This window comes from Rhinopithecus roxellana, chromosome 12, assembly GCF_007565055.1.
Source record: "Rhinopithecus roxellana isolate Shanxi Qingling chromosome 12, ASM756505v1, whole genome shotgun sequence".
Taxonomy (NCBI): domain Eukaryota; kingdom Metazoa; phylum Chordata; class Mammalia; order Primates; family Cercopithecidae; genus Rhinopithecus; species Rhinopithecus roxellana.
Window position 1 is genome coordinate 71,219,064 of NC_044560.1, and position 16,043 is coordinate 71,235,106.

Consider the following 16,043-nt stretch of genomic DNA (forward strand, 5'->3'; position numbering starts at 1 on the left):
TATGGACACAGGCCCTTTATGCGAGTAAGGGAAATTTTGTTTTGTTTACAAGTTTACAGACCCTGGTTTTTGTAGGGTTTGTATATGATGGCATTAGGGGTTCACCAATTTGGACTTGAAACCAGAAGTCACTAGATAAGAACTCTAGGTCATAACATACTTGGGGCTGCCCATTGCCAGGATCACAGACTGAATAACTAGTCTGATGGTAGACACAAGTTCCTGTATGAGTCCTTGTACACTCATAGTAGATCTGGTATAACAGAGTTTTAGTCACACATTTTCCAGACCAGGCTTCTATCATATAATGATGACAGTCTTCCTGGTCCCCCTTTATAATCACAGGTGAAAGTGTCAGTGGCTTTAATATTACTAATATGATTAAACTTATACTATGTATGGGCACCCTTTTGGGCAACAAGCTTGGCAGTATTTGCAAAGATAACATGACAGCAAAATTCAGTACAAATAAGAGTATAACTACGTTTGTAAATTCAATCCACATTTACTTATCTATCATTGACTTCCTCAGGCTTCGGCCATGTGTAGACTAGTCAGCTTCCCGTTGTGTGACTGCAGCAGGGCTCGATGTTTCCTCAAGCTTCAGCTGTGCGTGGACCAACCAGCCTCCAGTGTGGTGAGAGCAGGGCAGTTGTCCTTGTCAGTAGTGGCTTGGTTTTGCTGCAGGATCAGCTGTGTCGGGTGGTCTGGGTTTTATTGACTGGTCCACTGGTGCTGGGCGGCAGCTGCTGCTGGTTTCAGCTGGCCATGATGAATCCAAGGTGTGATACCTGCAACTTTAACAGCAGTGGGGGTAGACAAGATCACAATATGGGGACCATCCCATAAAGGCCCTAAAGTGGTTGGGTTCCATCGTTTGGCCCAGACAGAGGCTCCAGATTGGAAGGGATGTACTGCATCTGTGAGGCTAACAGGTATTCTTTCTCTTACCCCCCCTTGTATTTCCTGCATGGCCTCACCTAAGGCTTGTATTTGCCTTCTTAAGGTTAATTCCCCAATTTCTTTGAAATCTCCTTTTATCTGAGTTCTGATGGGGGGTGGTAGGCCGAACACTATCTCGTTGGGCGAATAACCAGTTAAGTTATTAGGGGTGCACCTCTCTCGGAGAAGCACCATGGGCAGCACCTGATCCCACCTTAGATGAGTTTCTTGGCAAGACTTCTTCAACAGCTGTTTGAGTGTCCAGTTCATTCTTTCAACTTTTCCAGAACTCTGTGAGTGGTAAGCTGTATGCAGTTTCCATTTGATTTTTAACATCTGCATTAGCTGTTGTACTATTTCTGCCACAAATGCTGGGCCATTGTCTGATCCTAAAGTTAGAGGCAGTCCAAATCTAGGAATAATGTCCTTTAGCAAGATCCTGGTTACTTCCTGAGCTTTCTCTGTCCTGGTGGGAAATGCCTCGACTCACCCTGAGGGAGTGCAGACAAACACTAGCATGTACCGATAGTCTCCAGCTTGAGGCAGCTTGGTAAAGTCCACAGGCAGGTTTTTTACAGGGTGTAGCTCCAGTTTCTTGAATCCCTTGGGGCTGTATTGGCCCCTGCCATGGATTGTTTTGGGCACAAGTTAAACATTGCTCACAAACGGCTCAAGTGATGGCAGTTAGTCGTGGCACATAGAAATGCCATCCTACAAGAGTGTCTAATGCAGTTTTTCCTATATGCTTTCCTTGATGAAACTGCTTTATGAACCGGGGGGCTTTTGCTTCTGGGATGGCAAGCCTGCCATCTGAGAACTTCCACCAACCTCCTTTCTGGTAACTTCCACTCTCCTGCTCAAACCAAGCCTTTTCATTAGAGGAGTAGTTAGGGGGTTCTGTAAGGGGAAGCTCCTGTAAGAGCATGGTAAGTGTTTCCTTTTCCTTCTTAGTTACCTCTGTTGTTGCAGCTCTTTTGGCTTCTTTGTCCATCTTTCTGTTTCCTCCAGCCTCGTCACCTCCTCCTCTTTGATGCCCTTTGCAATGGATGACTGCTGCTTCTTTTGGAGCCCATATGGCTTCTAAGAGCTGCTCTATTTCCTTTTTATTTTTGATTTCCTTTCCTTCAGTAGTTAATAATCCTCTTCTCTTATATATGGCTCCATGGGCATGCAAATTGGCAAAAGCATACCTTGAGTCAGTATAGATGTTTCCTGACTTTCTTTCGGCCAAGATCAATGCTCTAGTGAGAGCTATTAGCTCAGCCCTTTGGGCTGAAGTTCCAACTGGCAGAGGGCGGGCTTCGGCTACTGAGTTTAGTGTTACCACTGCATATCCAGCCCAGCTGACACCTTCAGATATGAAGCTGCTGCCATCAGTAAAGTATTCAACAACTGGATCTTTTAAGGGCTGGTCCTTTAAGTCTTTTCAGATTGATAAAACCTCATCCGTGGCCGGGCGCGGTGGTTCAAGCCTGTAATCCCAGCACTTTGGGAGGCCGAGCTGGGTGGATCACTAGGTCAGGAGATCGAGACCATCCTGGCTAACACGGTGAAACCCCGTCTCTACTAAAAATACAAAAAACTAGCCGGGTGAGGTGGCGGGCGCCTGTAGTCCCAGCTACTCAGGAGGCTGAGGCAGGAGAATGGTGTAAACCCGGGAGGCGGAGCTTGCAGTGAGCTGAGATCCGGCCACTGCACTCCAGCCTGGGCGACAGAGCGAGACTCCGTCTCAGAAAACAGAAAACAAAAAACAAAAAAAAAATCCTCATCCACTGTTTCCACACAACAGTGATACCCTGGGCCGCACAACAGGGGCTTTCCATGCTCCACCCATTCTATTGGCAACAGTGTGACTGGATTTAGAGTATTCACAGTCTCCAAGGTTATGCATGGGTTTTCACACAAAAGTCCTTGATAACTTAACATCCTAGGGTTAGAAAGCCAGTGATGCCCCCTCTGCTCCTTCAGGGTGATGACCATGTGGGGCACCCAAATTATTACCATTCCTCTGTTGTTGGGACAGTAAGGATCATTATTATGGCTTTTCTTTGACCTAGGTTTAGAATCATGTCCCCTTTTGGTAAAAAGGAGATTTGTACTTGCAATTTCTGGAGCAAGTCTCTTCCTAACAAGGGCACCGGACAATTTGGCATTCATTCTCCCAGTGTCCCATCCGCTTGCATCTTGCACATTGATCTTTCTCAAGCCTAGGTCAGCCCTCTTATCCTGGCTTAGCTTCCTGGTTGCCTAGTTTGTCCTCTACCATGATCGTGACCACAACCATGTCCTCTTACAAAACCAGTTTCTCTTCCAACTAAGGCCGCCTCCAGCAAGTCTGCCTTTTCCTTAGCTCTGCGTCTAGCTTCTCTCTTGGCCTCATCATCCTGATTTACAAACACCTTAGTAGCCACCTGGATAAGCGGGGTAATATTCATTCCTTCAAAACCTTCTATCTTCTGAAGCTTTCACTTTATGTTCCCTTGCACCTGGCTTACAAATGCTGCATTAATCTTACACTGATTACCTGCAGCCTCTGGGTCAAATGGCATGTGAAGCTGATAAGCCTCACAGAACCTTTCATAAAATTCACTGGTACTTTCATCTGGCTTCTGGCAGACCTCTGAGACCTTTTCAATATTGGTGGCCTTTTTCCCTCCAGCCTTTATTCCATTTAGGAGTGCCTCTCGATACCGCTGCAAACTTTGTAGCCCTTGAGCCTGGTTAGGGCCCCAGCCTGGGTCAGCCTCTATCAAGAGTGCTTGTTGTGCATACTGCCTGATATCTCCTGTGCCTGCAGACACATTGTTCTCCAGCCACTGGAGAGTGGTTTGTATAACTCTACAGCACTCTTCCATATTAAATAATGACAGAAATTGTTTGCAATCAGCCCAGGTAGGATTGTGAGTTAGGAAAATGGACTGCATTAGATCTATAAGAGCCTGAGACTTCTCTGTATAGGAGGGAGTATGTTGTCTCCAATTTAAGAAATCAGTAGTAGAGAAGGGCTGATAAACGACAAGCGGTTTTCCTCCTTGGACTTCATTCTGTGCATTCAAGTAAATTTGTCCCTGTGTTTCTTGGAGGGGCATCAGCATTGCTTGGGCATGGCCTGACCTAAGGCAGCTGACCTCAGCCCCTGGAGTTATCCCCTTGGCTTTCCAGGAAAGGGCTCTGGCTCCTCTCTGCATGGTGTTACCTGAGGGGTGCTTTCTTCTGAGTCTGAACCTCCAGAAGCAGCTGGGGCAGTTTCCTGTCTAAGGCTTTCCAGGGATGGATAAATTGGTACATAGAGGGGTGGACTTTCTAATTCTTCACCTAACAGGTGAAGCCTGTAGGACATGTTTTTCCTCTTCTTTTCCTGTGACTCCTTTTCTTTTTCTGATGCCTTGCAGTCTCTTTCTATGGTTTTGTATGGGCCATTAGAGTCTTACGGTAGGTCTCAATACTGGTCTGTAGTCACTTAGAATGGGTCTGAATTACACTTAATTAGGAGTCGATATATAGAAACTGACCTGAGTGCCTGGGCTGTTCTCCAAGCCTGTTGACCACCCAAAACACTTGGCCAATTATCTCCCTGTCTACTGTCCCCATAGCCAGGCACCCTACATTAAAAGATGGCCAGTTTATCTCACAAAGGGTTCTCAGTTTCTGTAGAGTTAGCTTAACCCCATAATCACCATTAAAACCTTTTTTAAAGTTTTTCAGCATGCACTCCAGTGGAGTAGGCTTTGACCCTTTTCCCCCCATTTCCTCCCTCATGGCACACTTTCACTCACACTTTCACTCTTGGATCCACCAGACTGGATCCTATCACCGGAGGTTCAGACACTGCTTAGCCAGGAGTGTGCCTTAATTCCTGTCACAGTTAGATGCAGCCATGGAACTAGTCCTATAGGCTGTATGCAGTGTCCTAGGTCTGGTACTTCCCACACTCACCTCACAGCACACAGTCCAAACTAAGAGATCTGTGCCTCCCCACGCCATTCCCCACACTGGTCTCTCCTGAGGCCGTCTCTTTCACACACTTTCACATACCTCCCCCGTCCCCAAAATGGTTTTCCTTTCTGACTGACTTGCAAGCCCTGCCTGCATCTGGTGTTGGTTAGGGTGTGAGTTTCATCCGAATCAACGGGCCTCTCCCGTTGTCCCAACCCCCTCAGATCGGACTAGTCATCATGCCCTGGGAGGTGATCAGGCTCCCCTTCCATCCTTTTGGGACAGGTCTTGCCTTAGGGCCCAAACCTTATTGCCGTTCAGATGTCTGCACACAGCTCCCGTGACTGTCTTGCAACCCTTTCCATTGGTTCCATTTGCACTGTTGGTGGAAGGCTCTGGAACACAGGAGGGCCATTCTCCTTTTGGGCTGAAACTCTCCCAGTGGTGCCAAGGACCCCAGGTCTCCCCTGTCCTGGGGCTCTAACCCCCAGGCAAAGGAGACAGAAAATCTGCTGTCTCCAATCCCGAATCCTGGATGGGCTCCCAGAAATGTTGTGGGACAATCAAAGACTGAAGAGACCAAAAAATGTTCAGGAGACTTTATTACATGAAGGTGATCACTGACTCAGCTGGACATAGGTCCAGAAAGTCTGAGCCCCAAACAGAGGGCTTTTCCTACTTTTAAACATCTTAAAGCGGGGACTACATGAGGTGGGAAGTGAGTTACAGAAGCAAGAAACAAAGGCAGCATTAAACATTTCTTACATCTTGAGAGAAACATGTCTTGCAACCTAAACTTATCAGTCTTGTGACCCTGCAGCCATGCAGGAGGTAAGTAGGAACTCGCTGGGCTTTTGAGGAATAAACTTTGAGGAATGTGGAGTTGGGGAGTATAGATAAGGTCCACTGACCACAGAGAGAAGACAGGCTGTTAATATTCTCTTTTAACTTGAGTGTAAGGGAAAAGGGGGTCACAGTTTGCAGCAACTTTAGGAGGATTTTAAAATTTATATTACTACTACTACTATTAGGTTATAGTTGATTTCATTAATTCCTTCTTCAGAAAAAGTCTGAGAAATTCAGCAATTAACCAATTATTTAGTAATTTTTAAGTATGTGAGAGGCCTTTTGCCTGGTGCCTTATTTTGGATGTATATAACTTTATTCAAGAGATGACAACTTATGCTTGAACATCAAAGTGGATGGAGAATCATTTTCTCTGCTTTTATTGTCCTTCTTCTCACTCCTGATTGTAGGATACAGTAAATTCCTCTTCAGAGTTTAGCCTGTTAACTTCCTTTAAAATTCAAGAGGGAGAAAAATTGTTAAGTACGAGTTCTGAGTTCCTCTTTAAAGAACTAACATGTCAGCTTCCCTGTTCTTTGTTCTCCATTTTAAAGTTTAACTTCTTTGTTCTTTACCTTCCTTGCCCCTAGTTCCAGTAAACAACCCTCTCTTAGCCTCTATCACTTGTTCTGTCCTTAGGCATCCTTAGTCACCTGTTCTGTCCTTAGGCATGCTCAGTCAACTGTTCTGTCCTTAGGCATCCTTAGTCATCTGTTCCATCCTTAGGCATCCTTAGTCACCTGCTCTGTAACCATCCTTCTTACCAAAACTACTCACCCTGCCACTCTGGCTCATACCCCTGCTCTCTTTAAAATAGCCAATGGGAATTAGCTTAGACTGTGCAGTTCAACCCTAACCAATAGGGGGAAGACATAGCAGTAGGGTCTAGCTGTGTTAGGATAAGAACCACTTCCCCTCCCTTATATGGTGTGTTCTCGCCATTGCTCCATCCATGAGACACACCCTTCTATAGAAGTAAATTGCCTTGCTGAGAAAACTTTTGCCTGAGTGCTATTTTCACTTGGTGGCACTGAACATTTTCCAATATGATGCCATCCTGATGTATAAACAGCTATAATTTCATGCCAGCATTTTCTAGTCACTGTTTCATATCTCCATTGCTGGTCGTGTGTTGGAGAGAATAAATGGGAAAGAAGGGTTCTCTCTTGCCCCCCATTGCCCTTTCCCAGACCACCCAGATGGGCAGTGTTAGGGCATTCTGCTGAGTGGTACCAATGGCTATTTGGTGACTGGCTCAGCTGCAAGACTTATTCTAGTGGTTTGGGTTGGGGAAACTGGAAGGCGCCTATGCGTTGCTTCAAAGCCCTGAAAAAAGTAGAGCTATGCTATTACAACTTTAGAGGGAAGGGAGAAATGAGGAGTAATCACAGTGTTGCTATCTGATGGCTCTATGGACAATGTATAGTTTATTCTACTCTGTCAGCCTGTGGATATCATTTTCAGTGAGGTTTTGATCATCATATTAAAGAGTGTGGAAAGGAAAGATCTTGGGCCCCCAAAATCACTAAGCTAAAAGGAAAATTTATGCTGGAAACTGCTCAGGGCAAACCTGACTCTCGTTCTATTCAAAGTTATCCCTCTGCTCCCTGAGATAGATGTATGTCCTGATTGCCTCCTTTGGAAATGCTTATCAGAAACTCAAAAGAATGCAACCGTTTGTCTCTCACCCACTTGTGACCTGGAAGCCCTCTCCCTGCCCCAAGTTGTCCCTGCCTTTCTGGATGGAACCAATGTACTTCATATATATATTGGTTGATGTCTCATGTCTCCCGAAAATGTATGAAAACAAGCTGTGCCCCAATCACCTTGGGCACATGTCATCAGGACATGCTGAGGCTGTGTCACGAGTGTGCATCCTCAACCTTGGCAAAATAAACTTTCTAAATTAACTGAGACCTGTCTCAAATTTTGGGGGTTCACAAGAGAACAGTTTTATTTCACCAGAAGTGGCCCAAAATGATAGAAGAAATATGGTAGAAGTGAGAGGGTTGCATGATACTGGCACTTTCTTTATTATTTTAAACATCATGATTGTGCAGGGACCTAACGGTGGTGACTTCATTCCTTGAAAATTAATTATCATGGGTGATATTGAGGTAGGAAAATAGGGTCTGAAAGCAGGGAACATAAGGCTGATTCACACTTCAGTTATGACAGGAAATATCCTCTCCATTTACATAAGGTGTAAGCTGAGTAAATGACTTTGTAACTTTACTTCATCCTCTCCATTTACATAGGGCATACACAAAGTAACCAGTGGAAACCTCTAGAGGGGTACTTAAATCCCTAAAAATTCTGTAATGGTGTTCTTAAGCCTCTGTGCTTGGACCTGCTCCCATACTGTGGAGTGTACTTTCATTCAATAAATCTCTGCTTTCGTTGATTCTTCTTTCCTTGCTTTGTTTGTGCATTTTGTCTAATTCTTTGTTCAGGATGCCAAGAATCTGGACTCCCTCCACTGGTAACATATTTTGATAAGCCAGCCAGGAGGAGGTAAGCCCAAAGTTTGGGATTTATTTTATCCTTTTCCTTTCTGCTCCTTACAAAGAATCAACCTCTCTCTCTCTATTTCTCTCTCTCTCTCTCTCCATCTGTCTCAGTCTCTCTCTGTTTTTCTTTCCAACTCAGGACCCTTGGTGGGCAGCACCTAAACGTGAAGGCAACTGCAAGTTTCTGCCGTGACCAGTGAAACTAAGGGGTTTCCATGTGGAAGCACCTAACTACCACCTCCAGATTCACTTAAGTGACCAGAGTCTTTTTCCTTTTTTTTTCCCCCCTCTTTTCTTTTTTTTTTCAGTCTTTCAGCAGCTGCTTCCTAGCAGCTCCTTGGAAGTTGTGGGCAACTGGCTGGGGGTCACTCTCCAGTGTTGCCTGAAGGCCAAGGAGTCAACGGGGGTAATTGCCCTGCCTGGAAGGGGGAAGGACTCTTTTTTATCTTTTCCAGCTGTGGTCCCTGATCCCTACATGTGGTGCAGCTTGGAGCAAACTCACACATGTTTCAGGTGACTTAAACCTTCTTTTCCTATGCTAAATTCTTCCCTTCCCCTACTGTACTAGCTAAGGACTAAAGAAGCCCACCCAATTCCTATCATTACAGTTCATGGCTATCCTTATAAAGCTCCTAGTAGGCCATTGCACCTGGAGGGAAAACATGCACGTGGCCCTGGTGCCCACCTAAGGTCAGAGACAGCTGACACTCTAAGATTGAACCCCACAGGGGGACACCCTGGTGTTTGAAATCCTTGTTCTCCAGTGCCATAAAGAAATAGCACTTGAACATAAATTTAATTTATTTAGTAGGGCCATTTTTACTTCCTGCAGAAAGGGTACACTTGCCAGCAGTTTTACCACAAGAGTACACCGAACAAAGGAGACAGGGTCATTTATACCTTGACGCATCCACTCTATGGCTGTGACCAGTTTCCATTGGATGGAACAGGACCTCACATTCCAGTGTCCCGATTGGTTAGCAACTTAGAACTTTTTAAAAGAGGCAAAGGTAGGGGAGAACAAAGGAAGGAGGACGTAACTTGTGGAATGCTGAGAAAGGTAAAAACACTTTTAAATAAAGAAGAGGAACAGGCTACCACCTAGTGCTAGCTTGGACCAGTATAAGCATGCCAGGGGAAATATTTAGGAGCACAGATCTTTGAATAAATTTTGCTTCTAAGAGAAGTTACTATTTATTCCTAATTAGATGGGGAGGAAAGTCTTTGAAGAGGAACCTCTACTTTACTTTTTACACTGGGAATCCCCCACATTTCAGCCTTTCCAAAGCGGACACTCTCTGCAGAGGTTCTGAGTTCTAGTACTAAGCCCTCTTTAGAATTTTCTCTTGGAGTTGCAATACTGTTTGGCCCAATATTGTTTGGAGTCTGGAGTTTACTGTTGAATGGGAAAGTGAGATGGCGTTGCATGTATCCAGGCCTTTGTGCTGCTGTTCTAAGCATGGGACCTGATTAATGTATGATGTTCTCTTTTGGTGCTGTTTGGCCCCGGTGCTCTTTGGAGTCCAGGTAGGTTTGACCTCTAAAAATCAAACTGCCATGGAAACTGCTTTACCCAAAATTTTGGTTCACAGCCTTCATTGGATTATCTATTGGGGCAAACAAAGTAAAACCAGTAAGCTTATATTGCTCTCTCAATACTAAGGTTCCAAGCTATTGGATCTTCATTTATGTGTGTGTATACATGTCTAGATGTGTTTATTTGTATGTACATTTATTGTTATATGTGTCTACCAAATTAGCTTATAAGTAAAAGAGCACACATAAATTAAATAAACAAGTCTAAGCAATTTTCAAGTTCATGTGATTTATACTTAAATCTTTACTGAACAAGCTGGCTTTAAAATTATTGGTAGAATAAAAATAGAAATGCCTTTAGAATTGCTAGCAGACATTTTGTCTGGATTTTATGTATGTCTTTGCTAGATATTTTAGGATGTCAGTGCTTGGCATAGAAGGTTATAAAACTATAAACACAGCTAATACAAGATGATCTTGGTTTGTATGCTTCCTTTTGATGAATAAGAGTAATTTATGAAAGGAAAATATCTTGGGCCCCCAAAATCACCCAGCTGAAGGGAAAATTCAAGCTGGGAATGCTTAGGCCAAACCTTCCTCCCATTCTATTCAAAGTCATCCCTCTGCTCACTGAGATAAATGCATATCTGATTGCCTTCTTTGGAAAGGCTAATCAGGAACTCGAAAGAATGAACCCTTTGTCTTCCACCTACCTGTGACCTGGAAGCCCCTAAGCCCTCTCCCCACTTTGAGTTGTCCCACTTTTCTGGACTGAACCAAGGTTCATTTGACTTATGTTGATTGATGTCTCATGTCTCCCTTGTTAAAAGTGAAAGAATTGAGTACAACGAATGGCATAAATGTTTTAGGTAAACTTTTTGTGTAAATTAAAATGTTAAAGTTATTTTTGATGCTCATTTAATATATGGGTAATTTCCAATTAAGGTTGTGATATGAGGAAATACGTTTCTAAAATTGTGGAATTGTTCTTATCTATAAATGCCCATATCTGATAGTTCAGGATTTCTTGCTTTTTAGGATTTCAGTAAAGTTTTAGGTTACTAAGGATAAGAATTCTAGTTAAGATATAATTCTGTATACAAAATGTGCCAGAAAGGGTTATGTTATTAGTGAGAAAAAGAATAATTTTGTCTAATTCAAAAGTTATCCAAAAGCAAGTTCAAATTACAGATTTTAAAAGGTCATGTATGAAACAATGTAGTGAGGAACCACTAAGTAGGGGAAACACATGAGAAAAGTTTAAATAACAGAATATTCCTTAAAACCTGATAAAAAAAATTGTCGATATTTGACTAACATTTTCATAGTTGAAGCTTTTAGTCTTTTTTAAAATTATTATTACACTTTAAGTTTCAGGGTAAATGTGCATAACGTGCAGGTTTGTTACATATGTATACTTATGCCATGTTGGTGTGCTGCACCCATCAACTCGTCAGCTCCCATCAACTCGTCATTTACATCAGGTATAACTCCCAATGCAATCCCTCCCCCCTCCCCCCTCCCCATGATAGGCCCGGGTGTATGATGTTCCCCTTCCCGAGTCCAAGTGATCTCATTGTTCAGTTCCCACCTATGAGTGAGAACATGCGGTGTTTGGTTTTCTGTTCTTGCGATAGTTTGCTGAGAATGATGGTTTCCAGCTGCATCCATGTCCCTACAAAGGACACAAATTCAACCTTTTTTTATGGCTGCATAGTATTCCATGGTGTATATGTGCCACATTTTCTTAATCCAGTCTGTCACTGATGGACATTTGGGTTGATTCCAAGTCTTTGCTATTGTGAATAGTGCTGCAATAAACATACATGTGCATGTGTCTTTACAGCAGCATGATTTATAATCCTTTGGGTATATACCCAGTAATGGGATGGCTGGGTCATATGGTACTTCTAGTTCTAGATCCTTGAGGAATCGCCATACTGCTTTCTATAATGGTTGAACTAGTTTACGATCCCACCAACAGTGTAAAAGTGTTCCTATTTCTCCACATCCTCTCCAGTACCTGTTGTTTCCTGACTTTTTAGTGATTGCCAGTTCTAACTGGTGTGAGATGGTATCTCATTGTGATTTTGATTTGCATTTCTCTGATGACCAGTGATGATGAGCATTTTTTCATGTGTCTGTTGGCTGTATGAATGTCTTCTTTTGAAAAATGTCTGTTCATATCCTTTGCCCACTTTTTGATGGGATTGTTTGTTTTTTTCTTGCAAATTTGTTTGAGTTCTTTGTAGGTTCTGGATATTAGCCCTTTGTCAGATGAGTAGATTGCAAAAATGTTCTCCCATTCTGTAGGTTGCCTGTTCACTCTGATGGTAGTTTCTTTTGCTGTGCAGAAGCTCATCAGTTTAATTAGATCCCATTTGTCAATTTAGGCTTTTGTTGCCATTGCTTTTGGTGTTTTAGACATGAAGTCCTTGCCCATGCCTATGTCCTGAATGGTATTACCTAGGTTTTCTTCTAGGGTATTTATGATTTTAGGTCTAACATTTAAGTCTCTAATTCATCTTGAATTAATCTTCTTATAAGGAGTAAGGAAAGGATCCAGTTTCAGCTTTCTACTTATGGCTAGCCAATTTTCCCAGCACCATTTATTAAATAGGGAATCCTTTCCTCATTTCTTGTTTTTCTCAGGTTTGTCAAAGATCAGATGGCTGTAGATGTGTAGTATTATTTCTGAGGACTCTGTTCTGTTCCATTGGTGTATATCTCTGTTTTGGTACCAGTACCATGCTGTTTTGGTTACTGTAGCCTTGTAGTATAGTTTGAAGGCAGGTAGCATATGCCACCAGCTTTGTTCTTTTGGCTCAGGATTGTGTTGGCAGTGTGGGCTCTTTTTTGGTTCCATATGAACTTTAAAGCAGTTTTTTCCAGTTCTGTGAAGAAACTCATTGGTAGCTTGATGGGGATGGCACTGAATCTATAAATAACCTTGGGCAATATGGCCATTTTCACGATATTGATTCTTCCTATCCATGAGCATGGTATGTTCTTCCATTTGTTTGTGTCCTCTTTTATTTCACTGAGCAGTGGTTTGTAGTTCTCCTTGAAGAGGTCCTTTACATCCCTTGTAAGTTGGATTCCTAGGTATTTTATTCTCTTTGAAGGAATTGTGAATGGGAGTTCATTCATGATTTGGCTCTCTGTTTGTCTGTTACTGGTGTATAAGAATGCTTGTGATTTTTGCACATTAATTTTGTATCCTGAGACTTTGCTGAAGTTGCTTGTCAGCTTAAGGAGATTTTGGGCTGAGATGATGGGGTTTTTTAAATATACAATCATGTCATCTGCAAACAGGGACAATTTGACTTCTTCTTTTCCTAGCTGAATACCCTTTATTTCTTTCTCTTGCCTGATTGCCCTAGCCAGAACTTCCAACACGATGTTGAATAGGAGTGGTAAGAGAGGGCATCCCTGTCTTGTGCCAGTTTTCAAAGGGAATGCTTCCAGTTTTTGCTCATTCAGTATGATATTGGCTGTGGGTTTGTCATAAATAGCTCTTATTATTTTGAGATATGTTCCACCAATACCGAATTTATTGAGAGTTTCTGGCATGAAGGGCTGTTGAGTTTTGTCAAAGGCCTTTTCTGCATCTATTGAGATAATGATGTGGTTTTTGTCTTTGGTTCTGTTTATATGCTGGATAACGTTTATTGATATGTGTATGTTGAACCAGCCTTGCATCCCAGGGATGAAGCCCACTTGATCATGGTGGATAAGCTTTTTGATGTGCTGCTGGATCTGTTTTGCCAGTATTTTATTGAGGATTTTTGCATCAGTGTTCATCAGGGATATTGGTCTAAAATTCTCTTTTTCTGTTGTGTCTCTGCCAGGCTTTGGTATCAGGATGATGTTGGCCTCATAAAATGAGTTAGGAAGGATTTCCTCTTTTTCTATTGATTAGAATAGCTTCAGAAGGAATGGTACCAGCTCCTCCTGGTACCTCTGATAGATTTCAGCTGTGAATCCATCTGGTCCTGGACTTTTTTTGGTTGGTAGGCTATTAATTATTGCCTCAATTTCAGAGCCTGTTATTGGTCTATTCAGGGATTCAACTTCTTCCTGGTTTAGTCTTGGGAGAGTGTAAGTGTCCAGGAAATTATCCATTTCTTCTAGATTTTCTAGTTTATTTGCGTAGAGGTGTTTATAGTATTCTCTGATGGTAGTTAGTATTTCTGTGGGGTCAGTGGTGATATCCCCTTTATCATTTTTTATTGCGTCTATTTGATTCTTCTCTCTTTTCTTCTTTATTAGTGTTGCTAGCAGTCTATCAATTTTGTTGATCCTTTCAAAAACCCAACTCCTGGATTCCTTAATTTTTTGGAGGGTTTTTGTGTCTCCACCTCCTTCAGTTCTGCTCTGATCTTAGTTATTTCTTGCCTTCTGCTAGCTTTTGAATGTGTTTGCTCTTCCCTCTCTAGTTCTTTTAATTGTGATGTTAGAGTGTCAATTTTAGATCTTTCCTGCTTTCTCTTGTGGGCATTTAGTGCTATAAATTTCCCTCTACACACTGCTTTAAATGTGTCCCAGAGATTCTGGTATATTGTATCTTTGTTCTCCTTGGTTTCAAAGAACATCTTTATTTCTGCTTTCATTTCGTTATGTACCCAGTAGTCATTCAGGAGCAGGTTGTTCAGTTTCCATGTAGTGGAGCGGTTTTGATTGAGTTTCTTAGTCCTGAGTTCTAGTTTGATTGCACTGTGGTCTGAGAGACAGTTTGTTATAATTTCTGTTCTTGTACATTTGCTGAGGAGTGCTTTACTTCCAATTCTGTGGTCAATTTTGGAATAAGTGCGATGTGGTGCTGAGAAGAATGTATATTCTGTTGATTTGGGGTGGAGAGTTCTGTAGATGTCTATTAGGTCCTGCTTGGTGCAGAGATGAGTTCAATTCCTAGATATCCTTGTTAACTTTCTGTCTCAGTTGATCTGTCTAATGTTGACAGTGGAGGTTTTAAAGTCTCCCATTATTATTGTATGGGAGTCTAAGTCTCTTTGTAAGTCTCTAAGGACTTGCTTTATGAATCTGGGTGCTCCTGTATTGGGTGGCATATATATTGAGGATAGTTAGCTCTTCCTGTTGAATTGATCCCTTTACCATTATGTAATGGCCTTCTTTGTCTCTTTTGATCTTTGATGGTTTAAAGTCTGTTTTATCAGAGACTAGGATTGCAACCCCTGCTTTTTTTGTTCTCCATTTGTTTGGTAGATCTTCCTCCATCCCTTTATTTTGAGCCTGTGTGTGTCTCTGCACATGAGATGGGTCTCCTGAATACAGCAAACTGATGGGTCCTGACTTTTTATCCAGTTTGCCAGTCTGTGTCTTTTAATTGGAGCATTTAGTCCATTTACATTTAAGGTTAATATTGTTATGTGTGAGCTTGATCCTGTCATTATGATATTAACTGGTTATTTTGCTCGTCAGTTGATGCAGTTTCTCCCTAGCATCGATGGTCTTTACATTTTGGCATGTTTTTGCAATGGCTGGTACCAGTTGTTCCTTTCCATGTTTAGTGCTTCCTTCAGGGTCTCTTGTAAGGCAGGCCTGGTGGTGACAAAATCTCTAAGCATTTGCTTATCTGTAAAGGATTTTATTTCTCCTTCACTGATGAAACTTAGTTTGGCTGGATATGAAATTCTGGGTTGAAAATTCTTTTCTTTAATAATGTTGAATATTGGCCCCCACTCTCTTCTGGCTTGGAGAGTTTCTGCCGAGAGATCTCCTTTTAGTCTGATGGGCTTCCCTTTGTGGGTAACCTGACCTTTCTCTCTGGCTGCCCTTAACAGTTTTTCCTTAATTTCAACTTTGGTGAACCTCACAATTATGTGTCTTGGAGTTGCTCTTCTCAAGGAGTATCTTTGTGGCATTCTCTGTATTTCCTGAATTTGAACGTTGGTCTGCCGTACTAAGTTGGGGAAGTTCTCCTGGATGATATCTTGAAGAGTGTTTTCCAACTTGATTCCATTTTCCCCCTCACTTTCAGGCACCCCAATCAGACGTAGATTTGGTCTTTTCACATAATCCCATACTTCTTGAAGGCTTTGTTCATTTCTTTTTCCTCTTTTTTCTTTAGACTTCTCTTCTCACTTCATTTCATTCATTTGATCCTCATTTGCTGATACTCTTTCTTTCAGTTGATCGAGTCGGTTACTGAAGCTTGTGCATTTGTCACATATTTCTCGTGTCATGGTTTTTATCTCTGTCAGTTCGTTTATGGCCTTCTCTGCATTGATTATTCTAGTTATCCATTCTTCC